This window comes from Somniosus microcephalus, chromosome 17 (genome assembly GCF_052327205.1).
Source record: "Somniosus microcephalus isolate GS21.2 chromosome 17, FLI_Smic_1.0, whole genome shotgun sequence".
NCBI classification, from domain to species: domain Eukaryota; kingdom Metazoa; phylum Chordata; class Chondrichthyes; order Squaliformes; family Somniosidae; genus Somniosus; species Somniosus microcephalus.
Window position 1 is genome coordinate 1,211,591 of NC_141003.1, and position 25,472 is coordinate 1,237,062.

The window sequence follows — 25,472 nt, forward strand, 5'->3', positions numbered from 1 at the left end:
ACTACACTGCAAAAGTACTTCATTGGCTGTAAAGTACTTTGGGACGTCCGGTGGTGGTGAAAGGCGCTATATAAATGCAAGTCTTTCTTTCTTCACTGGTCTCACCAGCGACCTCTTCTGGCGGTTGGTTGATTGACAGCCGAGATTCCGCGCATGCGCACAGGGAGCGGCGGTTTGGGCCGAGTCCAGCACAGCGACCCCTCCCGGTCACCAAGGGTAATGACCGCGCATGCCCAGAGGAGACCAACCCCCCCTCCCCCACTCGGAGCTGCGCCTGCGCACTCGTATCCTGCCGGACGGAGTCGGCGCGGGGCCATTCCGGGGAAAGGCCTTGGTGTCGGTTCCAGAGTCGCGATCAGTGACGCGAAGTGAGTTTTCTCCGCTCCGATTGGGTGGAGAATGGCGCGGGGTGGATCGGGAGAGAATCGAGAGAAACAGAAAAACCTCAGAGTCCGCGAGGCGCCGGACCGAGCGGCGGCACTTGGGTGGTGCACGTGATCTCCTCGGGAAACGTCACCCGGGCCCGCCGCCTGATTGATGGCAGCTTCCCACCAATAGGAAGCGAGCGGGGCGGGGCTGGAGGAGCGAGCCGGCGGCGGGTCCTCCAACCAATCGGGGAGCCCGAGGGGCGGGACTAGCGACACCCAGTGGGCGGGGCTGGAGGAGCGAGCCGGCGGCGGGTCCTCCAACCAATCGGGGAGCCCGAGGGGCGGGACTTGCGCCGGCTGAGTGGGACAGAGGAGGCTGACGGGAGATTTAGTTTAAATGAAGTTAATTAAATGAATTGAAGAAGGGTCCAACCCGAAACATCGACTCAAATTTCTCTCCACGGATGTTGCCTGACCTGCTGAGTTTTTCCAGCATTTTCTGTTGTTATTTCGGATTTCCAACATCTGCAGTGTTTTGCTATCGAATTTAATTTCCCGCCTGCTCCAACCGCCCACCCTGCAACGTCACGACGTCGCCGGCGTGCACCGACTGACACTGAGCTCTCCACCAATGAGCGTGGGGGAGCGGAGCCTGGAGGACCGACCGAGGAGCTTTGGTCCTCCAACCAATCGCGGTGAAGGAGGATTCGGGGCCTGGGATCAGCCCGCCACCATTTTGTAAAGGGGCCTGGTCAGGATCTGTGAGCCTGGGAAAGTTTATTTTTAATGTTCCTTTCCCATTTTACAGCTCAAACTAATTTTATTTTACAGAAGATACTTGTTTTAAACAGAGAAACATAGAAGATAGGAGCAGGAGTCGGCCATTCAGCCCCTCGAGCCTGCTCCGCCATTCAATGCGATCATGGCTGATCATAAAAAAAGCAGTTCATTTTTAAATTGATGAAACAGAAACAAGAAACCCTGTGGAGCAAATGTGAGTAAAAATATCTTTTCTCCCTGAATTAATTTTTTTAATATTAATTTTCTGCCTTTTTAATTATTAATTTCAAGCACTTTAAGAGAATATGGGAATGGTGGGGGTTCTCTTAAAGGGACAGGCGCTCTCTTTTTCTATGAGTTTTCATTAAAGGGACCGCGTCCCCGTGGATGACCGATTTTAAAGGGACAGCGTCTCCCTTTTTATATAATGTATATTTAAGAGACTGACATTTAAAGTAGGGCAAATCCCCTGCTCCCGTGAGTGCTTGGCGAGAAATCAGGTGCTGTTTGCTCTCTCCCCCTCCCAATTTTCTGCCAAGGGACAGAAAGCAGAGAATAGTGGTGAACGGCTTCTTTTCAGACTGGAGGGAGGTAAACAGTGATGTTCCCCAGGGGTCGGTATTAGGATCAATGTTCCCTCTTTTTTTGAGGTGCGTGTCCCCTTTAACGGGCTGCACGGCCCATTTAAATTTCCACGCATGCGCGTTTATTCCATTTATAGGGCGGTGAGCCGGCTGCGCGGGACCTCCAGACCGCTGCGTGGCCGCGCAACTTAACGTGAACATTGATTCGGACCACTGCTTTTTTTGATATATATTAATGACCTGGACTTGGGGATCCAGGGCAAAATTTCAAAATTTACAGATGACACGAAACTCGGAAATGTAGCAAACAATGAGGATAGTAACAGACTTCAGGAGGATGTAGCCAGACTGGTGAAATGGGCAGAAACGTGGCAGATTAAATTTAACGTAGAGAAGTGTGAAGTGATTCACTTTGGCAGGAAGAATGAGGAGAGGCAATATAAACTAAATGGTCCAGTTTTAAAGAGGGTGCAGGAACAGAGAGGCCTCGGGGGGTATGTACACAAATCTTAGAAGGTGGCAGGACAAGTTGAGAAGGCTGTTAATAAAGCAAACAGGATCCTTGACTTTATTAATAGAGGAATAGAGTACAAAAGCAAGGAAGTTATGCTAAGCCTTTATAAAACACTGGCTAGGCTTCCGCTGGGCACCACACTTTAGGAAGGATGTCAAGGCCTTGAGAGGGTGCAGAATAAATTTAGGAGAATTTGATCAAGGATGAGGGACTTCAGTTCTGTGGAGAGACGGGAGAAGCTGGGGTTGTTCTCCTTGGAGCAAAGAAGATTAAGAGGAGATTCTGTACTGTATCATTCTATGATGCTATTCTACACAGACACACACACATACAGTCAGACAGACACACAGACACAAATACTCACAAAAATACAGTCACACACTCACATTTTTTCTGCATGAACTTTTATTATTAATTTCAAAGACTTTAAGAAAAAGGTGGGAATGGTGGGCAGAGGGCTCTTAAAGGGACAGGGACTCTCCTTTTCAATGTGATTTTCATTAAAGGGACCGAGTCCCTCCTTGCCTGTGGAGGACCAATTTTAAAAGGACAGCGTCTCGAAATCAGGTGCTGTCTGCGTGTGAACCATCTCCTCCCAATTTCCTGCCAAGCGATCCCTGCGGGCACCACTCCGCTCCAGGAGTGGCTCCTAGAATCATACAGCACAGAAGGAGGCCATTCAGCCCATCGTGCCTGTGCCGGCTCTTTGAAAGAGGTCATTTTAATTCACCGCTCCATTCCCACTCGGACCTCACCGTCCTTGGCCTCTTGTATTGTTCCACGGAAGCTCAACGTAAACTCGAGGAACAGCACCTCATCTTCCGATTAGGCACTCTGCAGCCTTCCGGACTCAATATCGAGTTCAACAATTTCAGATCATAACCTCGGCCCCTATTTCATTTTTTTTTGTAATTTTTCCACTCCTTTCCCCCCCCCCCTTTCCTTTTGTTTCTCACACCTGGCAGCTATGTCTTGCCCTGCCAGTACACTTTACACCTAATCTCAGCCTCTTACCATCTCGTCTAGCTTCTAATACCTTTCATTGTCTCTTTTAGTTCTTTTGTTTCTTTCATTCTTTTGTCCGATCGCAGCCCTGCCTCCAATCGATCTTCTTTTCTTTCCAGTTTTGAAGAAGGGTTCGACCCGAAACGTCAACTCAAATTTCTCTCCACGGATGTTGCCTGACCTGCTGAGCTTTTCCAGCATTTTCTGTTGTTACTTTGAAAGAGCTCTCCATTTAGTCCCACTCCCCTGCTCTGTCCCCATAGCCCTGCAAATTTTTCCCCTTCAAGTGTTTATCCAATTCCCCATTGAACGTTATTATTGACTCTGCTTCCACCGCCCTTTCAGGCAGCGCATTCCAGATCACAACAACTCGCTGCGTCAATAAAATTCTCCTCACCTCGCCTCTGGTTCTTTTGTCAATGACCTTAAATCTGTGTCCTCTGGTTACCGACCCTCCTGCCACTGGAACCAGTTTCTCCTTATAAGCTACAGCTATACAAAGCCCTGGTTAGACCCCAGAGAGTCATAACGGCACAGAAGGAGGCCATTCAGCCCATCCAGTCCGTGCCGGCTCTCTGTAGAGCAATCCAGTCAGTCCCACCCCCCCGCTCTATCCCCGTAGCCCTGCAAGTTTATTTCCCTCAAGTGCCTATCCAGTCCCCTTGAAAACATTGAGTGTCTCCACTTCCACCACTTCCGTCGGCAGCGAGATCCAGGTCATCACCACTGGCTGCGTAAAAAAGTTTTTCCTCACATCCCCCCTGTATCTCTTGCCCAAAACATTAATTCCGTGTCCCCTAGTCCTTGTACCATCAACTAGTGGGAACAGCCTTTCCTCGTCTAGCCTATCCAAACCCATCATAATCTTGTACACCTCTATCAAATCACCCCTCAACCTCCTTTGCTCTAATCACACAGAATCACAGAATCACAGAAACCCCACAGTGCAGATAGAGGCCATTTCGGCCCATCGAGCCTGCACCGACACATATCCCACCCTATCCCCGTAACCCCACGTATTTAATCCCCCTAACACTAAGGGTCAATTTATCATAGCCAATCAACCTAACCCTCACATCTTTGGACTAATGAAAACAAATCCAGCTTCTCCAACCTGTCCTTGTAGCTAAGATCCCCCATCCCCGGAACCATTCTGGTAAATCTCCTCTGCACCCTCTCAAGGGCCTTCACATCCTTCCTAAAGCGTGGTGACCAGCACTGGACGCAATACTCCAGTTGTGGCCTAACCAGCGCTTTATAAAGGTTCAGCATAACTTCGCTACTTTTGTACTCAATACCTCTATTTATGAAGCCCAAGATCCCACATGCTTTGTTAACCACTCTCTCAATATGTCCTGCTACCTTCAGCGACCTACACACATTAACTCCCAGGAACTCCCTGGAGCACTGTGTACAGTTCTGGGCACCGCACCTCAGAAAGGATATACTGGCCTTGGAAGGAGTGCAGCGCAGATTGACCAGAATGTTACCCGGGCTCCAAGGGTTAGATTATGAGGGAGAGATTACATAAACTAGGCTTGTATTCCCTGGAATCTAGAAGGTTAAGGAGTGATTGAGGATTTGAGGATTTTGAAAGGAATTGGTAGAGTAGATAGAGAGAAACTTTTTCTGCCGGTGGGGAAGTCGAGGACAAGGGGACATCACCTTAAAATCAGAGCCAGGCCATTCAGGAGAGAAGTTGGGAAACACTTCTTCACACAAAGGGTGGTAGAAGTGTGGAACCCTCTCCCACAGGAAGCAGCCGATGCCAGCTCAATTAATCATTTTAAATCCCAGAGCGATAGATTTTTGCTAGACAAGGGAGCAAAGGGATATGGAGCCAAGGCAGGTGGGTGGAGTTAAGACACAGATCGGCCATGATCTCATTGAATGGCGGAACAGGCTGGAGGGGATGAATGGCCTCCTCCTGTTCCCATGCTCCTATTTACTCTATCAAAACCCTTCATGTTTTGAACACCTCTATTAAATCTCCACTGCACCTTCTCTGCTCCAAGGAGAACAATCCCAGCTTCTCCAGTCTCTCCACGTAACTGAAATCCTCTGTGTATTTGTCGTGGGGCAGCAGGCTATAGCAAACAGCTTTCTTAAGAACATAAGAAATAGGAGCAGGAGCAGGCCATTCGGCCCTTCGAGCCTGCTCCGCCATTCAATAAGATCATGGCTGATCATCTCCCTCATCTCCACCTTCCCGCCCGATCCCCATATCCCTCGATTCCCCATGAGTCCAAAATCTATCGATCTCAGCCTTGATTATACTCAACGACTGAGCCTCCACAGCCCTCTGGGGCAGAGAATTCCAAAGATTCACCACCCTCTGAGTGAAGAAATTTCTCCTCATCTCAGTCCTAAATGGCCGACCCCTTATTCTGAGACTGTGACCCCTGGCTCTAGACTCTCCAGCCAGGGGAAACAGTCTCCCAGCATCTACTCTGTCAAGCCCTGTAAGAATTTTGTATGTTTCAATGACATCACCTCTCATTCTTCAAAATTCCTGGGAATATAGGCCTGGTCTCCTCAATCTCTCCTCATAGGACAATCCCCCCATCCCAGGAATCAGTCTGGTGAACCTTTGTTGCACTCCCTCTAAGGCAAGTATATCCTTCCTTAGGTAAGGAGACCAAAACTGTCCACAATACTCCAGGTGTGGTCTCACCAAGGCCCTATATAATTGCAGTAAGACTTCTTTACTCTTATACTCCAATCCTCTAGTAATAAAGACTCATGTACCATTTGCTTTCCTAATTGCTTGCTGCACCTGTGTGTTAAGATGAGAAATGATAAAGGCAAGAAGTCACTTGTGGGAGTGGTGTACAGGCCCCCTGACAGTAACCACACGGTAGGACGGAGTATAAAGGAAGAAATAATGGCAGCTTGTCAGAAAGGTATGGCAATAATCATGGGGAATTTTAATCTACATATAGACTGGAAAAATCAGATGGGCAAAGGTAGCCTAGATGAGGAGTTCATAGAATGTTTTTGGGATAGTTTCTTTGAACAGCACGTTCTGGAGCAAACCAGAGAGCAGGCTATACATAGAAACATAGAAGATAGGAGCAGGAGTAGGCCATTCGGCCCCTCGAGCCTGCTCCGCCATTCGATGAGATCATGGCCGATCATCCAAACTCAGTACCCCGTATCTGCCTTCTCCCCATATCCCTTGATACCTTTAGCTCTAAGAAATATATCTAACTCCTTCTTGAATATATTTAAAGACTTGGCCTCAACCGCCTTCTGTGGTAGAGAATTCCACAGGTTCACCACTCTCTGGGTGAAGGAATTCTTCCTCATCTCTGTCCTAAATGGCTTACCCCTTATCCTTAGACTATGACCCCTGGTTCTGGACTCTCCGACCATCGGGAACATTCTACCTGCATCTAGTTTGTCCAGACCTGTCAGAATTTTATAAGTTTCGATGAGATCCCCTCTCATTCTTCTAAACTCCAGCGTGCTTCTAAACGCCCAATCGACCCAATCTCTCCTCATATGTCATTCCTGCCATCCCAGGGATCAGCCTTGTGAATCTTCACTGAACTCCTTCCATGGCAAGAACATCCTCCCTCAGATAAGGCGACCAAAACTGCACACAGTACTCAAGGTGTGGTCTCACCAAGGCCCTGTACAACTGCAGCAGGACATCCTTGCTCCTGTACTCAAACCCTTTCGCTATGAAGGCCAACATACCATTTGCCTTCTTAACCGCCTGCTGCACCTGCATGCTTACCTTCAGCGACTGGTGCACAAGGACACCCAGGTCTCGTTGCACTTCCCCTTCTCCCAATCTATTGCCATTCAGATAATAGTCTGCCTTTCTGTTTTTGACACCAAAGTGGATAACCTCGCATTTATCCACGTTATATTGCATCTGCAATGCTTCTGCCCAATCACCCAACCTGTCCAAATCATCCTGGAGTTTCTCGGTATCCTCGCAGCACACACGCCCACCCAGCTTTGTGTCGTCTGCAAATTTGGAGATATTACATCTAGTTCCCTTATCTAGATCATTAATTAATGTATATTGTGAATAGCTGGGGTCCAAGGACCGATCCCTGCAGTACCCCACTAGTCACTGCCTGCCACTCGGAAAAAGACCCGTTAATTCCTACTCTCTGCTTTCTGTCCGCCAACCAGTTCTCTATCCAAGTCAATACCTTGCCCCCAATCCCATGTGCCTTAACTTTACACGCTAATCTCTTATGCGGGACCTTATCGAAAGCCTTTTGAAAGTCCAAATACACCACATCTACTGGTTCTCCCTTATCTATTTTCCCAGTTACATCCTCAAAAAATTCCAGTAGATCAGTCAAGCATGATTTACCTTTTGTAAATCCATGTTGACTTTGTCCGATCCGGTCACTTTTTTCCAAGTGCTCAGCTATTACATCCTTTATAATGGACTCTAGCATTTTCCCCACTACCAATGTCTGTAATTCCCCGCTTTCTCTCTACCACCCTTTTTGAATCTCTTCTAATACGACAGTCCCGCCATCTCAGGAATCAATCTCGTGAACCTTTGTTACACTCCCTCTATGGCAAGTATATCCTTCCTTAGGTAAGGAGACCAAAATTGTACCCAGTACTCCAGGTGTGGTCTCACCAAGGCCCTATATAATTGGAGCCAGCGTTGGTGGTATCTCTCCAGTGATTTGAGGTGCACTGGAGAGTTACCACCAACGCTGCCTCCACAAAATCCTGCAAATTCATTGGCAGGATAGACACACCAACATCAGTGTTCTGACTCAGGCCAACATCCCCAGCATCGAAGTTTTGACCACGCTCGATCAGCTCCAATGGATGGGTCACATTGTCCGCATGGCCGATACGAGACTCCCAAAACAAGCGCTCTACTCGGAGCTCCGGCACGGCAAGAGAGCCCCAGGTGGGCAAAGGAAACACTTCAAGGACACCCTCAAAGCCTCCTTGAAAAGGTGCAATATCCCCACTGACACCTGGGAATCCCTGGCCCAAGACCGCACAAAGTGGAGAAGAAGCATCCGGGAAGGCGCCGAACACCTTCAGTCTCTTTGCCGGGAGCAAGCGGAAGCCAAGCGCAAGGAGCGCACGTCAACCCAAGCACCCCACCCAACTGCCCCTTCAACTACCATCTGCCCCACCTGTGTGAACTCATCAGTCACCTGAGAACTCATTTTTGATGCATAAGCAAGTTATCCTCGGTTCCGAGGGACTGCCTAAGAAGAAGATATAATTGGAGTAAGACTTCTTTACTCCTGTACTCAAATCCTCTTGTAATGAAGGCCAGCATACCATTTGCCTTCTTAACCGCCTTTCATGACCACTGGACATCCCAAAGTGCTTTACAGCCAATGAAGTACTTTTGAAGTGTAGTCACTGTTGTAATATGGGAAACGCGGCAGCCAATTTGCGCACAGCAAGCTCCCACAAATTCAATGTGAAAATGGCCAGATAATCTGTTTTTTCATCATTTTGATTGAGGGATAAATATTGGGCTCAAAACATCGGGGATAACGTCTTCGAAATAGCACCACGGGATCTTTTACGTCCACCTGAGTGGGCAGAAGTGGGCCTCGGTTTAACGTCTCATCCGTAAGACCGCTTATCCAAAACTGCAGTGCTCGTTCATTACTGCCCCTCCGACAATGCGGCACTCCCACAGCATTGCTTCCCCCGACAGTGCGGTGCTCCCGCAGTACTTCCCCTCTGATGGAGCAGCGCTCCATGAGCACTGCCCCTCCAACAGTGCAGTGCTCCCTCAGTAATGCCCCACCGACAGTGCAGCCCTCCCTCAGTACTGCCCCTCCGACAGTGCGGCGCTCCCTCAGTACCGCCCCTCCGACAGTGCAGTGCTCCCTCAGTTCTGCCCCTCCGACAGTGCGGCGCTCCCTCAGTACTGCCGCTCCGACAGTGCAGCGCTCCCTCAGTACTGCCCCTCTGACAGTGCAGCGCTCCCTCAGTACTGCCCCTCCGACAATGCGGCGCTCCCTCAGTACAGCCCCTCCGACAGTGCCGCGCTCCCTCAGTACTGCTCCTCCGACAGTGCGGCGCTCCCTCAGTATTGCCCCTCTGACAGTGCAGCGCTCCCTCAGTACTGCCCCTCTTACAGTGCGGCGCTCCCTCAGTACAGCCCCTCCGACAGTGCAGCACTCCCTCAGTACTGCCCCTCCGACAATGCGGCGCTCCCTCAGTACTGCCCCTCCGACAGTGCAGCGCTCCCTCAGTACTGCCCCTCCGACAGTGCGGCACTCCCTCAGCACTGCCCCTCCGACAGTGCGGTGCTCCCTCAGTACAGCCCCTCCGACAGTGCAGCACTCCCTCAGTACTGCCCCTCCGACAGTGCGGCGCTCCCTCAGTACAGCCCCTCCGACAGTGCAGCACTCCCTCAGTACTGCCCCTCCGACAATGCGGCGCTCCCTCAGTACTGCCCCTCCGACAGTGCAGCGCTCCCTCAGTACTGCCCCTCCGACAGTGCGGCACTCCCTCAGCACTGCCCCTCCGACAGTGCGGTGCTCCCTCAGTACTGCCCCTCTGACAGTGCGGCGCTCCCTCAGCACCGCACTGGAGTGTCAGCCTCGCTTTATAAGCTCAAGTCCCTGGAGCGGGATTTGAACCCACAACCTTCTGACTCTGCTATCCACTGAGCCACAGCTGACTCCAGTCTTTTACACAGTTTCATCATAACTTCCTTGCTTTTACACTCTACGCCTCTCCTAAAGCAGTGGAGTTATGATGAATTGTTAAACAGTTTTTTTTGCAGAGTGACCAAGGCTGTGTGTAGGAAACAATTTTGCATTTGAAAGAAGCTTGTATTGTGAAGCTTCTGCCCCTTTGCCAGGCCCGCTGCCTGCGGCCCCTCTCCCAGATTCCAGCTCCAGCTCTGTGCTGCCTGCGGCCCCTCTCCCAGATTCCAGCCCCAGCTCTGTGCTGCCTGCGGCCCCTCTCCCAGATTCCAGCTCCAGCTCTGTGCTGCCTGCGGCCCCTCTCCCAGATTCCAGCCCCAGCTCTGTGCTGACTGAGCTGCTCTCACCTGGGGACAGCGCGTCACAATCGGCCCCAGCGCACCTGAGCTGGAGAGGAGGCCCCGACCCCTTGCCGCGCCGCCATTGGTTGGAGGACCAGGCCGCCCAGTTCAGTCCTCCCAGCTCAGCCCTCTTCCTATTGGTCCGCGCTCCCGTCAGTCAGAATCACATTGCTCCGGCTCACTCCGCCCCCCCGCGCGGTTCACCTCCGTTCGGTGTCCACGGAGGTCCCGCCCGCCCGACTCTCAGGTTTGGTTTTTCTAGTCTTTTACTTTATAATCTCGCTCTCCGCTCCCCCCTCACCTCTATTTAAATTGATACCCCAACACTTGACTTTACCCCGGCTGCTGATTCCGCCTCTTCCCCGGGCCCGGCCTTCCGTCTGCTCCCCGGAGGCCCTGCGCAGGCGCACTGGCAGCCTCGTTTTGTGGTGGGGCTGAATGAGCATGCGCGGCCCCGCCTCTCCACATTTAAAGGGACACCCACCCCCCTCCACATTTAAAGGGACACCCACCCCCCTCCACATTTAAAGGGACACCCACCCCCTCCACATTTAAAGGGACACCCAACGCCTCCACATTTAAAGGGACACCCACCCCCTCCACATTTAAAGGGACACCCACCCCCTGCACATTTAAAGGGACACCCACCCCCTGCACATTTAAAGGCACACCCACCCTCTCCACATTTAAAGGGACTCCCACCCCCTGCACATTTAAAGGGACACCCACCCCCTCCACATTTAAAGGGACACCCACTCCCTCCCCCCCTTTCATGTCCTCTACTGTGGAGGAGGAATTCCTGGAGTGTTTACGGGATGGTTTCCTGGACCAATATGTCGAGGAACCAACCAGAGATCAGGCCATCTTAGACTGGGTATTATGTAACGAGAAAGGATTAATTAGCAATCTTGTTGTACGAGGCCCCTTGGGTCGGAGTGATCATAATACGGTCGAATTCTTCATTAAGATGGAGAATGAAGTTGTTGACTCAGAGACTAGGGTCCTCAATTTAAATAAAGGAAACTACGATGGTCTGAGGAGCGAGTTGGGTAGGATTGATTGGGGAATGTCACTCAAAGGGTTGACGGTGGATAGGCATTGGCAAACATTCAAAGACCGCATGGATGAACTACAGAATTTGTTCATCACAGTTTGGCATAAAAATAAAACAAAAAAGGTGTCTCAACCGTGGCTAACAAGGGAAATTAGGGATAGCATAAGATCCAAGGAGAGGACATATAAATTGGCCAGAAAAAGCATTAAACCTGAGGATTGCGAGCAGTTTAGGATTCAACAAAGGAGGACAAAGGGATTAATTAAGAAGGGGAAAATAGAATATGAGAGTAAGCTTGCAGGTAACATAAAAACTGACTGTAAAAGCTTTCATAGATATGTGAAGAGAAAAAGAACGTAAGAACATAAGAAGTAGGAGCAGAAGTAGGCCATACGGCCCCTCGGGCCTGCTCCGCCATTCAATAAGATCATGGCTGATCCGAACTTAGACCCACATCCACTTCCCTGCCCGCTCCCCGTAACCCCTAAATCCCTTATCAGTTAGGAAACTGTCTATCTCCGTTTTAAATTAATTTAATGTCGCAGCTTCCGCAGCTATCTGAGGTAGCAAATTCCATAGATTTACCACCCTCAGAGTGAAGAAGTTTCTCCTCATCTCAGTTTTGAAACGGCAGCCCCTTATTCTAAGATTATTCCCCCTAGTTCTAGTCTCACCCATCAGTGGAAACATTCTCCCCGCATCCACCCAATCAAGCCCCCTCATAATCTTATATGTTTCGATAAGACCGCCTCTCATTCTTCTGAATTCCAATGAGTTGAGGCCCAACCTACTCAACCTTTCCTCATAAGTCAACCCCCTCATCTCCGGAATCAACCGAGTGAACCTTCTCTGAACTGCCTCGAGAGCAAGTATATCTTTTCTTAAATATGGAAACCAAAACTGTACGCAATATTCCAGGTGTGGCCTCACCAGTACCCTGTATAACTGAAGCAAGACTTCCCTGCTTTTATACTCCATCCCCCTTGCAATAAAAGCCAAGATTCCATTGGCCTTCCTGATCACCTGCTGTACCTGCATACTAACCTTCTGTGTTTCATGCACCAGGACCCCCAGATCCCTTTGTACTGTAACACTTTGCAGTTTCTCTCCATTTAGATAATAACTTGCTCTTTGATTTTTTCTGCCAAAGTGCATAACCTCACACTTTCCAACATTATATTCCATCTGCCAAATTTCTGCCCACTCACTTAGCCTGTCTATGTCCTTTTGTAGGTTTTTTATGTCCTCCTCACTCCCTGCTTTCCCTCCCATCTTTGTATCATCGGCAAACTTGGATATGTTGCACTCGGTCCCCTCCTCCAAATCGTTAATATAGATTGTATAGAGTTGGGGTCCCAGCACTGACCCCTGCGGAACACCACTAGTTACTGATTGCCAACCCGAGAATGAACTATTTATCCCAACTCTCTGTTTTCTGTTAGATAGCCAATCTTCCGCCCATGCCAGTATATTACCCCCAATCCTGTGATTTTTTATCTTGTGCAGTAATCTTTTGTGTGGCACCTTGTCACATGCCTTTTGGAAGTCCAAATACACCACATCCACTGGTTCCCCTTTATCCACCCTGTTTGTTACATCCTCAAAGAATTCGAGCAAATTTGTCAAACATGACTTCCCCTTTATAAAACCATGCTGACTCTGTCCGATTAAATTATGCTTATCCAAATGTCCTGTTACTGCTTCCTTAATAATGGACTCCAACATTTTACCAACCACAGATGTTAGGCTAACTGGTCAATAGTTTCCAGCCTTTTGTCTACGTCCCTTTTTAAATAAGGGCGTAACATTAGCAGTTTTCCAACCTGCTGAGACCTTGCCTGAATCCAGGGAGTTTTGGAAAATTACCACCAATGCATCCACAATCCCCACCGCTACCTCTCTCAAGACCCTAGGATGTAAGCCATCAGGTCCAGGGGATTTATCCGCCTTAAGTCCCATTATCTTACTGAGTACTATCTCCTTAGTGATTTTAAACGTGTTTAGCTCCTCCCCCCCCCCCATAGCCCCCTGTTTGTCCAGTGTTGGGATATTTTTAGTGTCCTCTACTGTAAAGACCGATACAAAATATTTGTTCAGTGTTTTTGCCATCTCCATGTTCCCCACCACTAATTTACCGGTCTCGTCCTCTAAGGGACCAACATTCACTTTAGCCACCTTTTTTCTTTTTATATAACTGTAGAAACTCTTGCTATTTGTTTTTATATTTTTTGCTAGTTTACTTTCATAATCTATCTTCCCTTTCTTAATTAATCTTTTAGTTATTCTTTGCTGGCTTTTAAATGCTTCCCAATCTTCTATCCTCCCACTAGATTTGGCTACTTTATATGCCCTTGTTTTTAGTCGGATACTATCCTTTATTACTTTACTTAGCCACGGATGGCTGTCTTCTTTTACGCCCCTTTTTCCTCAGTGGAATATATTTTTCTTGGAAGTTGTGAAATATCTCCTTGAATGTACACCACTGCTCATGTACCGTCTTACACCTTAATCTATTTTCCCAGTCCACTTAATCAACTCTGCTCTCATACCTTCATAGTCTCCTTTATTTAAGCTTTGTACGCTGGTTTCAGATCCAGCTCTCTCACCCTCCAACTGAATTTGGAATTCAACCATGTTATGGTCACTCATTCCAAGGGGATCCTTTACTAGGACATTTTTTATTAATCCTGTCTCATTACACAGGACCAGATCTAAGATTGCCTGTCCCCTGGTTGGTTCTGTAACATACTGCTCAAGGAACCCATCCCTAATGCACTCTATGAACTCTTCCTCAAGGCTGCCCTGCCCAATTTGATTTGTCCAGTAAATATGAAAGTTAAAATCTCCAATGATTATAGCTGTTCCCTTATTACAAGCCCCAACTATTTCCTGATTTATACTCCGACCAATAGAGTTGCAACTGTTAGGAGGCCTACAGACTACGCCCACTAGTGACTTTTTCCCCTTATTATTCCTTATTTCCACCCAAACCGTTTCACTATCCTGATCCTTTGACCCAATATCATTTCTCACTATTGCAGTGATTCCATCCTTTATTAACACAGCCACCCCACCTCCTTTTCCTTCCTGTCTGTCCTTCCTAATAGTCAAATACCCCTGGATGTTTAGTTCCCAGTCATGGTCACCCTGCAGCCTTGTCTCCGTAATGGTCATCAGATCATACCCATGTGTAGTTATTTGTACCGTCAACTCATCTATTTTGTTACGAATGCTGCGTGCATTCAGATAAAGAACTTTTAAATATGTTTTGTGACAATTTATTCCTGCTTTTACCCCCTTTACTACTTTACCTTTATCTTTATATATTCTGTCCCTTCCTGACACGCTCTGGTTTTTAATTCCCCCACTGCTACCTTGCTCTATTGCCTTCTCCGCCGGCATTTTTATTTTTTGCTCTCTTGAAACCTCCCCCCCACTAATTAGTTTAAAGCCCTCTCTACAGCCCTAGTTATTCGATTCGCCAGGATTCTAGTCCCAGCACTGGACAAGTGAAGTCTGTCCCAACGGAACAGCTCTCTCCTGTCCCAGTACTGGTGCCAGTGTCCCAAGAAGCAAAACCCATTTCTCCCACACCAGTCTTTGAGCCACGCATTTAACTCTCTGATTTTATTTACCCTAGCCAAATTTGCTCGTGAGGGCAGGTACAGCACGGGTTAGATACAGAGTAAAGCTCCCTCTACACTGTCCCATCAAACACTCCCAGGGCAGGCACAGCACGGGTTAGATACAGAGTAAAACTTCCTGTACACTGTCCCATCAAACACTCCCAGGGCAGGTACACCACGGGTTAGATACAGAGTGTCAGCCGTGTCTCAGGCGGCAGCACTCTCTCCTCTGAGTCAGAAGGTTGTGGGTTGAAGTCCCACTCCAGAGTCACGAGTCTAAAACTCTGTGCTGCCCCTCCAGTGCAGTGCTGAGGGAGTAAAGCCCAGTGCAGAGTAAAGTTCCCTCTGAACTGCTCCACTAACAGGCCTGAGCCCGAAACTCAGAAGAGCGCCCTCTGCTGCATTCCACTTGTCTCAGCAGTGGGAGAAGCAGGCGGCGGAAGTCCCGCCCCTCTGACACCCCGATTGGTTGGAGGACCCGCCGCCACCTCAGTCCGCCAACCTCCGCCCACTCTCTCCCTATTGGTCGGAGCTCCCGTCAGTCACCGCCGTGGAATTGATGACGTGCCCCAGTCCGGCTCCCTGCAGAAGACAAGGGGCTGCGGCCGCTCAATCCGCTCCGCTCGGTGCCGGGAGGGCGCTGGGACGGTGCGGTTTGTATTTTCTTTTTATTTACCTCCCCGCCCGCGCTTCTCGCCGCTATATATAAAAAAAACCTCATAAAACTCACTTTCCGCCGGTGATCCGGACTCTCGCAGTTGCCCGGGCCGACCCACAATGCAAAGCCCTGCGCAGGCGCGGTAGCAACTCATCCTCAGGAGCGGGGCCCGGCGGCGCATGCGGAGTAGGGGGAGGGGGCGGGGCCTGTTCAGAGCCCGCGCTCACCTTGGAGCGGCGCATGCGGAGTAGGGGAGGGGGCGGGTCTTGTTCAGAGCCCGCGCTCACCTTGGAGCGGCACATGCGGAGTAGGGGGAGGGGGCGGGGCCTGTTCAGAGCCCGCGCTCACCTTGGAGCGGCGCATGCGGAGTCGGGGGAGGGGGGCGGGGCCTGTTCAGAGCCCGCGCTCACCTTGGAGCGGCGCATGCGGAGTAGGGGGAGGGGGCGGGGCCTGTTCAGAGCCCGCGCTCACCTTGGAGCGGCGCATGCGGAGTAGGGGGAGGGGGCGGGGCCTGTTCAGAGCTCATCTCCAACAATGAGAACAACAACAACTTGTATTTCTATAGCGCCTTTAACGTAGGAACACGTCCCAAGGCGCTTCACAGGAGTATTGTAAGACATTGAAGAATGTGACCCCGAGCCACAAAAGGAGAAATTCGGGCAGATGGCCAAAAGCTTGGTCACAGAGGTGGGTTTTGATCAGCCATGATCTCATTGAATGGCGGAGCAGGCTCGAGGGGCCAAATGGCTGACTCCTGCTCCTATTTTCTATGAAAGAGAGGTGGAGAGGTTCAGGGAGGGAATTCCAGAGCTTAGGGCCGAGGCAACAGAAGACACGGCCACTGATGGTGCAGCGATTATAATCAGGGATGCTCAAGAGGGCAGAATTGGAGGAGCGCAGATGTCTCGGGGGGGAGGAGGTTGTTTTCTTTGGAACCGAGGAGGCTGAGGGGAGACCTGATTGAGGTGTATAAAATTCTGAGTGGCCGAGATAGGAAGGACCTATTTCCCTTGGCTGAGGGGTCCACAACCAGGGAGCGTAGATTTAAAGTAATTGGTCGGAGCTTTAGAGGGGAGTTGAGGAGAAATGTTTTCACCCAGTGGGTGGTGGGGGTCTGGAACTCACTGCCTGACAGGGTGGTCGAGGCAGAAACTCTCATCACATTTTAAAAGGTACTTGGATATGCACTTGAAGTGCCGTAACCTACAAGGCCACGGACCAAGTGCTGGAAAGTGGGATTAGTGAAGTGCCAGACAAGTGAAGGCACAACGTCTGGGTGTGAATCTAATAATAACCTCACGGGCCATATAGGTGTGATAACCAGACGGGCTTGTGGTTATAGTCTGGTCACAGATGGACTAAATTCCCCGAATTAGCAGGAGTTCAGGAGGTGGTCAACAGACGGGTTCAAACAATCCCATTTCCTGAGCGGTAACCTGCTCCGTGTGTGGGAAGGGATTCGCTCTGTCCTCCAACCTGGTGAGACACCAGCGAGTTCAAACTGGAGAGAGGCCATTCACCTGCTCCGCGTGTAGGAAGGGATTCACTTGGTTATCCAATCTTGTGTGAAGAACAAGCCACTTAAGCCGTTGTCAGTTGGAACAGACTCGAGAAGGTCGTGCGCGAATCCACTGTACTTCTATTCTCCAGATTGAGGGAATTATCACCCGATCTGTGTTATGCAGCGCTCTTAATAAAGCCTGGAGAGACAATTTGTGTTCTTGTGAGCTTGATTATCTGGTATCTGAAATCCTGGGACTCCCAATCATTAGAGTCAACCTCACTGTGTGGAAAGGGATTCCCTGGTGTATCCCACCCACTGACACACCAGAGTGTCCACAGTGTGACTGCGGTGGGTCGATTCCACTCATTTCCTGTAAACCTGTTGTTAAAAATCTGAGCCCGTGGCCAAAGAACCTTCTGTCCAATGAGGGGAATAAAGGCCCACAGCCTCCCCTGGCCCCAGGCCCTGAACAAGGGACTGGAGAAACTCCCTGACCTGCGGATCAGACAAACACTACAAACAGCAAGGGACCCAACACCAATCCCTGCGGTACACCACTGGACACAGGCTTCAGACACAAAAACAACCTTCAACCATCACCCTCTGCCTCCTGTCACTAAGCCAATTTTGGATCCAATGTACCAAATTGCCCTGGATCCCATGGGTTCTTATCTTTTTGACCAATCTCCCATGCGGGACTTTGTTAGAAGCCTCACTGAAGTCCATGTATACCACATCAACTGCACTACCCTCATCCACACATCTAGTCACCCCCTCAAAAAATTCAATCAAATTGGTCAGAAATGATCTCCCCCTGACAAAGCCATGCTGACTATCCTTGATTAATCCTTGCCTCTCCAAGTGGAGACTAATTCTGTCCCTCAGAATTTTTTCCAATAATTTCCCTACCACTGATGGTAGGCTCACTGGCCTGTAATTCCCTGGTTTATCCCTACTACCCTTCTTGAACAATGGTACTTCGTTAGCTGTTCTCCAGTCCTCTGGCACATCCCCTGTGGCCAGAGAGGTTCTGAAAATTTGTGTCAGAGCCCCTTGCCTCACACAGCAGCCTGGGATACATCCCGTCAGGGCCTGGGGATTTATCCACTTTTAAGCCCACTAAAACCGCTAGTACCTCCTCCCTCTCAATACTAATTTGTTCAAGTATATCACAATCCCCCTGCCTGATTTCTATGCCTACATAACCCTTCTCCATAGTGAACACAGATGCAAAATATTCATTTAAAACCTCACCTACATCTTCTGACTCTACACACAGATTGCCACTTTGGTCCCGAATGGGCTCTACTCTTTCCCTGGTTATCCTCTTGCCCTTAATATACTAATAAAACACCTTGGGATTTTCCTTTATTTTGCCCGCCAGTGTTTTTTCATGCCCCCTCTTCGCTCTCATAGAAACATAGAAGATAGGAGCAGGAGTAGGCCATTCAGCCCCTCGAGCCTGTTCTGCCATTTAATGAGATCATGGCTGATCATCCAAATTCAGTACCCTGTTCCTGCTTTCTCCCCATATCCCTTGATCCCTTTAGCCTTAAGAAATATATCTAACTCCTTCTTGAATATCACAGAAATCACAGAAATCACAGAAACCAGACAGTGCAGATAGAGGCCATTTCGGCCCATCGAGCCTGCACCGACACATATCCCACCCGATCCCCGTAACCCCTACACCAACACATATCCCACCCTATCCCCGTAACCTCACGCATTTAATCCCCCTAACACTAAGGGTCAATTTATCATAGCCAATCAACCTAACCCGCACATCTTTGGACTGTGGGAGGAAACCGGAGCACCCGGAGTAAACCCACGCAAACACGGGGAGAATGTGCAAACTCCACACAGACAGTCGCCCGAGGCCGATTCGAACCCGGGTCCCTGGTGCTGTGAGGCAACAGTGCTAACCACTATGCCACCGTGCTGCCCACTTATATTTATATAATATATATAAATTGTGATATACTTGAACAAATTAGTATTGAGAGGGAGGAGGTACTAGCGGTTTTAGTGGGCTTAAAAGTGGATAAATCCCCAGGCCCTGACGGGATGTATCCCAGGCTGCTGTGTGAGGCAAGGGGCTCTGACACAAATTTTCAGAACCTCTCTGGCCACAGGGGATGTGCCAGAGGACTGGAGAACAGCTAACGAATATATTTAATGAATTGGCCTCAACTGCCTTCTGTGGTAGAGAATTCCACAAGTTCACCACTCTCTGGGTGAAGAAATTCCTCCTCATCTCAGTCCTAAATGGCTTACCCCTTATCCTCAGACTGTGACCCCTGGTTCTGGACTCCCCCGCCATCGGGAACATCCTTCCTGCATCTAGTCTGTCTAGTCCTGTTAGAATTTTATAAGTTTCAATGAGATCCCCTCTCATTCATCTAAACTCGAGCGAATTGAAGCAGTTACAGGCGGTAAGCTCAGACCAAACATCACGTCAAGATCTGACAGAGTCGCTCGATTCATCAGGACCTGAATATCATCGGCCTTTGCACATGGAAGGAGAGAGCAGGGATCGCAACGCAGACAAACTGCACACGTGTTCAGTGTGTGGACGCGGATTCAGCCGATCGCCTGACCTGGTGAGACACATGCACCGTCACACCGGGGAGAAACCGGCAGGAAGGGCTTCAGTTCCCTGTCTGCATTGGAAGTTCAACGGCGCAGTCACACCAGGGACAGTCCGTTCACCTGGTCCGTGTGTGGAAAGGGATTTGTTTGTTCATCCCACCTGCAAACACACCAGGGAGTTCACACTGAGGAGAGACCATTTCAGTGTCCTGACTGTGGGAAGAGCTTTAAAAGCGCTCAGTATCTGAAGGGACACCAGCTTGTTCACACTGATAAGAGACCATCTCAATGTTCTGACTGTGGGAAGAGCTTTAAAAGCCCCAGGGAACTAAAGCAACACCATCTTGTCCACACTGATGAGAGACCATTTCAGTGTCCTGACTGTGGGAAGAGCTTTAAAAGTGCTCAGCATCTGAAGGGACACCAGCTTGTTCACACTGATGAGAGACCATTTCAATGTTCTGACTGTGGGAAGAGCTTTAAAAGCCCCAGGGAACTGAAGGGACACCAGCTTGTTCACACTGACGAGAGACCCGTTAAATGTTCTGACTGTGGGAAGAGCTTTAAAAGCCCCCAAGAGCTGAAGGGACACTGGGGAGAGGCCGTTCACCTGCTCTGTGTGTGGGAAGGGATTCACTAGGTCATCCCACCTACTGACACACCAGCGAGTTCACACTGGGGAGAGGCCGTTCACCTGCTCCCTGTGTGGGAAGGGATTCATTGATTCATCCCACCTGCTGGTACATCAGCAAGTTCACACTGACGAGAGACCCTTTAAATGTTCTGACTGTGGGATGAGCTTTAAAAGCTCCGGGGAGTTGAAGAGACACCAACACCGACACACTGGGGAGAGGAAGTTCACCTGCTCCGTGTGTGGGAAGGGATTCATTCAGTCATCCCACCTGCTGGTACATCAGCGAGTTCACACTGGGGAGAGACCGTTCACCTGCTCCGTGTGTGGGAAGGGATTCGCTCGGCCCTCCAACCTGCTGACACATCAGCGAGTTCACACTGACGAGAGGCCCTTTAAATGTTCTGACTGTGGGAAGAGCTTTAAAAGCTCCGGGGAGTTGAAGAGACACCAACACCGATACACTGGGGAGAGGCCATTCACCTGCTCCGTGTGTGGGAAGGGATTCATTCAGTCACCCCACCTGCTGGTACATCAGCAAGTTCACACTGGGGAGAGACCATTCACCTGCTCTGTGTGTGGGAAGGGATTTGCTCGGTCATCCAACCTGCTGTTACATCAGCGAGTTCACACTGGGGAGAGACCGTTCACCTGCTCCGTGTGTGGGAAGGTATTCGCTTGGCCCTCCAACCTGCTGGTACATCAGCGAGTTCACACTGGGGAGAGGCTGTTCACCTGCTCCGTGTGTGGGAAGGGATTCACTCAGTCATCCAACCTGCTGAGACATCAGCGAGTTCACACTGACGAGAGGCTCTTTAAATGTTCTGACTGTGGGAAGAGCTTTAAAAGCTCTAACATCCTTAAGGTACACCAGCGACTTCACACTGATCATACAATCTAACAGCACAGAAGGAGGTGATTCGGCCCATCGTGTCTGTGCCCATCGTGTCTTTGAAAGAGCTGTCCAATTTAGTCCCAAACACCAGCTTTATCCCCAGAACTCTGCAAACTCGTCGTCTTCAAGGACTCGTCCAATTACTGTTTTAATGTTCCTGTGGAACCTGATTCCAGCATCCTTTCAGATGGTGCGTTCCAGATCTGAACAACCCTCTGTGTGAAAACAATTCTCCTCATTTCCCTCTAGTTCTTTTAGTAACTATTTTAAATCTGTGACCTTTGGTTACCGACCCACTTGCCAGAGTGAACAGTTTCTCCCTACTTGCTCGATCAAAACCCCTCATCATTTTGAACACCTCTATTGGGTCTCCTCTTCACCTTCTCTGCTCTAAGGGGAACAATCCCAGCTTCTCCAGTCTCTCCACATAACTGAAGTCCCTCATCCCTGGTACCATCCTGGTCAACCTCCTCTGCACCCTCTCCAAGGCCTTGACATCCTTCCTAAAGTGTGGTGCCCAGAACTGTACACAAGACTCCAGCTGAGGCCAAAACCCTGCAGCTGTACAAAACCCTGGTTAGACCACACCTGGAGCACTGTGAGCAGTTCTGGGCACCACATCTTAGGAAGGATATATTGGCCTTGGAGGGAGTGCAGCGTAGGTTTACCAGAATGATACCTGGACTTCAAGGGTTAAGTTACGAGGAGGGATCACACAAATTAGGGTTGTATTCCCTGGAATTTAGAAAGTTAAGGGGTGATCAGATCGAAGTTTTCAGGATATTAAGGGGAACAGATAGGGTAGATAGAGAGAAACTATTTCCGCTGGTTGGGGATTCTAGGACTGGGGGCAGAGTCTACAAATTAGAGCCAGACCTTTCAGGAGTGAAATTAGGAAACACTTCTACACACAAAGGGTGGTAGAAGTTTGGAACTCTTCCGCAAACACCAATTGATGCTCGATCAATTGTTAATTTTAAATCTGAGATTGATAGGTTTTTGTTAACCAAAGGTATTAAGGGATATGGGCCAAAGGCGGGTGTATGGAGTTAGGTCGCAGATCAGCCATGATCTCATTGAATGGCGGAACAGGCTTGAGGGGCTGAATGGCCTCCTCCTGTCCTATGTTCCTAACGAGTGATTTGTAACGGTTTAGTGTAACTTCCTTGTTTTTGTATTCAATGGCCCTATTTACAAAGCCAAGTATCCCATACGCTTTCTGAACCGCCTCACCAACTTGCCGTGGCACTTTCAAAGACTTGTGACTATGGACCCCCCAGGTCCCTCTGCTCTTGCACCCCCTCAAAATAGTCCCATGTAGATTATACGGCCTCTCCCTGTTGTTTCTCCCAAAGTGCATCACTTCACACTTATCCTCATTTAATTTCATCTGCCTTGTGTCTGCTCATTTCACAGTCTGTCTCTGTCCTTCTGAAGTCTGCTACTACTACACTCACAAAACTTGGCAACATAGTAAATAGTATCATCCGTAAACTTTGAAATTGTTCACCTATACCCAAGTCCAGGTCAGTTATATATAACAAGAAAAGCAATGGTCCTAATCCCGGCCCCTGGGGGAACCCACTGCATACTTCCCTCCAGTCAGAAAAACATCCCTCAGCACTGCTCACTGCCTCCTCTCCCTTAGCCAATTATATACCCAAATTACCATCAGCCCTTTAATTCCCTCTGCTTCTATTTTCAGAGTAAGTCTCTTATGTGGTATTTTATCAAATGCCTTTTGAAAGTCCATATATACAGCATCTGCTGCACCACCTTCATCAACCCTCTGTTACTTCATCAGAGAACTCAATCAGGTTAATCAGACACGATTTACCTTTAACAAATCCATACTGGCTGCCCCTTATTAATCCATGCTTCCACACAGAATCACAGAAACCCCACAGTGCAGATAGAGGCCATTTCAGCCCATCGAGCCTGCACCGACACATATCCCACCCGATCCCTGTAACCCCTACACCAACACATATCCCACCCTTTCCCTGTAACCCCACGTATTTAATCCCCCTAACACTAAGGGTCAATTTATCATAGCCAATCAACCTAACCCGCACATCTTTGGACTGTGGGAGGAAACCGGAGCACCCGGAGGAAACCACGCAAACACGGGGAGAATGTGCAAACTCCACACAGACAGTCACCCGAGGCCGGATTCGAACCCAGGTCCCTGCGCTGTAAGGCAACAATGCTAACCACTATGCCACCGTGCTGCCCAAGTGAGAATTAATTTTGTCCTTGACAATGGTCTCTAGTCATTCACCCACCACTGTAGGGGTCGCAAAATCCCCTCAGCCCCCGAAGATCGGGAAATATTATTCCGCATCGTGGACGAAGACTTGTGTGATTTAAATTGTCTCTGGGTTAGACAATGTTTTAAAACATACCCAGAACCGCAAAAGGCTGCGTTAAAAAACTCGTAAGCTGGGCAGCACTTGGACACTGGAATCAAAGAACTTTGTGAAAATCGCACACTTTAAGATTGTACATTTTATTAAAAGATGTACTCTTGAGTTTTGGACTGTTTAAGTTTCCCAGAGCATAAAAATGGCTGAACAGACCTCATGGAAACAGAATTTAAAAGGCAGCAGAAAAGGACAGACAGGCTGTTAGCATATGAAAAGCTCAGCGCTGCCCTGTAGTAAGTTTGAATGGAGCCCGAGCTGTCAGTCACTCTGTGGTATTGGGTGGGTCCGGTAACCTACAAGCTGCTTGTTTACACTGGGGAGTAGCCCGTTTGAATCAACCAATCATCGGACGGCAAGCACAATGGGTTGTTAACACACATCCATTCACTGAAATTGACTCTACTACGTGATGTCTCCATGTATGAATGGAGGAAGTTAAAAGCCCTTCTCTTGTGTATTCGGACTTTTCAGCGCGAAGTTGCGCACGGACCTTTTCGGTGCGAAAACAGCAGGGACTCTCAGGGTATAAAGATTAAGCCCAGGAAGTCCTCTGCCCCTTTTTTGTCTCTTTTACTCTTTGGACTGCAGGTGAGCAAGGCTTTGACCCACTAGCAAGACAATCTAGTGAGAAGTAAAGGGGTGGTAATTTAAGGGAAATGTTGCTAAGATTGTAAGGTTAACATTGTAGGCATTTATCCCTCATTTTTGCCGTCTGCCTTCCCCTGTTAAGCAATTTTACCGTGATTACTTTGATGGTGTGGTGTAGTTTCTTTAGTTTTAATAAAAATTCACTTTCTTGCATCCAGACCATTTGTCCGTTTTTAATATATCATTAATTATAAGTTCCTCAAGTCAGAACTGGAGGGGGGGTTTAGCGATTCAAAACCGCTGATTGGAATTGGTCACAGTGCAGTGGCAAAGGCTGCCTGACCAGGTAAATTACCGTAAACCAGGTAAAGGATGCCCACCTACACCACTGACATTAGACTGATTGGCCTGTAGTTACCAGGTTTATCCCTCTTCCCTTTTTTTTAACAGGGTGTAACATTTGCAATCCTCCAGCCCTCTGGCACCACTCCCATATATCTGAGGGAGATTGAAAGATTGTGGTCGGAGCTTCTGCTATCTCCACCCTAGCTTCCCTCTGCAATCTAGGATGCATCCACCTGGACTGGGTGACTTGTTAACTTTGAGTGATGACAACCTATTTAGCACCTCCTTTCCATCCATTTTTATCCAATTTCTCTACTCCCTCCTCTACTGCGACATTAACTTCATCCTCTTCTTTTGTGAAGACAGATGCTAAGTACTCATTCAGTACCTCAGCCACACCCTCTGCCTCCGTATGATGAGCTCCTATTTGGTCCCTAATCGGCCCCACCATTCCTTTAACTATCCTTTTACTTTTCATATGTTTATAAAAGATTTTTGGGTTCCCTTTTACATTACCCACTAATCTTTTCTTGTATTCTCTCCCTTGTGTCAGCTGGGACTCAGTGGGTAGCACTCTCTAGGTGGGAGGGGCTAGGAGTGAGCCAGGTGCGACTGGTTGCCTAATTGCAGCTGGGTGTTGGAGGAAGTTTTGTAAAAAGTTGGTGGAGGGTTTTGGGGAGTTGTTTTCAGATTTTAGGGCCTTTTTGGCCCACAAAAAACAGCCAGATGGCTGCTGAGGGGTCCGGAGTGCCGGGCCCCTCAGAGGACAATATTCCCGAGAGGAATTTTATTAGGGAAAAAACTGTGGTGGGAAGGGGAAAAAAAAGGTCCAAAGATTTGGGCCGGGACCTCAGGAGGTTTGGTAAAGAAAATACGGTGGTGGTGCA